Raw genomic sequence first — 2117 nt, forward strand, 5'->3', positions numbered from 1 at the left:
TACTTATTCACGTTCCCTGTGAAGGTAGGTTTTTGCCCATTTTCCAGTTCATGTGGTAACATTCCCAGACTTTGCCGGCTTTCTCTTCATGTGGTAACTTGCTTGCTCATGTGGTAACTTGATAGTGTATTTCCGACAGAACCAATCTCGGACTTAGCCGATTTTTCTCTTCATATTATATGGATCCATCACTAGGCCATCTTGCTTGCTCATGTGGTAACTTGGAAGTGTATTTCTGACAGACCCAATCTGGGACTTAGCCGATTTTTCTCTTCATATCATATGGATCCATCACTAGGCCATCTTGCTTGCTTGTGTGGTAACTTGATAGTGTATGTCTGACAGACCCAATCTGGGACTTAGCCGATTTTTCTCTTCATATCATATGGATCCATCACTAGGCCATCTTGCTTGCTTGTGTGGTAACTTGGAAGTGTATTTCTGACAGACCCAATCTGGGACTTAGCCGATTTTTCTCTTCATATTATATGGATCCTGGACTTAGCCGATTTTTCTCTTCATATCATATGGATCCATCACTAGGCCATCTTGCTTGCTTGTGTGGTAACTTGGAAGTGTATTTCTGACAGACCCAATCTGGGACTTAGCCGATTTTTCTCTTCATATCATATGGATCCATCACTAGGCCATCTTGCTTGCTTGTGTGGTAACTTGGAAGTGTATTTCTGACAGACCCAATCTGGGACTTAGCCGATTTTTCTCTTCATATTATATGGATCCTGGACTTAGCCGATTTTTCTCTTCATATCATATGGATCCATCACTAGGCCATCTTGCTTGCTTGTGTGGTAACTTGGAAGTGTATTTCTGACAGACCCAATCTGGGACTTAGCCGATTTTTCTCTTCATATTATATGGATCCTGGACTTAGCCGATTTTTCTCTTCATATCATATGGATCCATCATTAGGCCATCTTGCTTGCTTGTGTGGTAACTTGATAGTGTATTTCCGACAGACCCAATCTCGGACTTAGCCGATTTTTCTCTTCATATTATATGGTTCCATCACTAGGCCATCTTGCTTGCTTGTGTGGTATCTTGAAAGTGTATGTCTGACAGACTCAATCTCGGACTTAGCCGATTTTTCTCTTCATATAATATGGATCCTGGACTTAGCCTGTTATTAGGTTATTATATATGGATCCTGGACTTAGCCGATTATTAGGTTATTATATATGGATCCTGGACTTAGCCGATTTTTCTCTTCATATAATATGGATCCGGGACTTAGCCGATTATTAGGTTATTATATATGGATCCTGGACTTAGCCGATATTTCTCTTCATATAATATGGATCCGGGACTTAGCCAATTTTTCTCTTCATATAATATGGATCCGGGACTTAGCCGATTTTTCTCTTCATATAATATGGATCCGGGACTTAGCCAATTTTTCTCTTCATGTGGTAACGTATGCCAATCGCTCACAAGTCATGGGATAAGGGTACTTGTGTTCTTCCATCTTCTAAGTCCCGCACGGGGACATCGTGATCGCCCCAAGTCCGGAATAGCGCCAAGTCAAGCCCCACGGTGGCCGTGCAGGACCTGTTAGCGGCGGCCCCACTGACAGCACTAATCCGGACTTAGAAATTATATCTTTCTAATCGAACACCACACACGCAACACCACCATACCACCATCTCCTTGCAAGTACCTAAGTACCCGCAACTCCATGGTGAAGGCAATGTCACTCCATCACCAACCTCTTTGCATTGCAAGCACTTGCGTACCTACAACACTCCGAAGAAGGCAACGGCGCGCGATGCTCGACTCCACACACCACACCACACCACACCACCGATGGCCAGCCAGCCAGCCAGCCCAGCTAAGGGCTAACCCACCAACCAACCACCAATGGCCTAGGCCAGCCGGATCCCACCTTCAAGTCCAAGCACAGCCAAGTGCAAGTACCGCCAAGTGTTCACCAACCAACCATCACACCAGGTCAGCCAGCCGGTACCCACCTTCAAGTGCCATTACCCTCGGGTGCAAGCTCAATCAAGTGTTAACCAACCAACCCGGCCAAGGCAGCCAACAGGCCGGCACCCTACAGCACCGACCCGCCATCACCACCTCAACCGTTGACCATGCAAGTG

This window comes from Anopheles coustani (genome assembly GCF_943734705.1).
Source record: "Anopheles coustani chromosome X unlocalized genomic scaffold, idAnoCousDA_361_x.2 X_unloc_12, whole genome shotgun sequence".
In the NCBI taxonomy this organism is placed as follows: Eukaryota; Metazoa; Arthropoda; class Insecta; order Diptera; family Culicidae; genus Anopheles; species Anopheles coustani.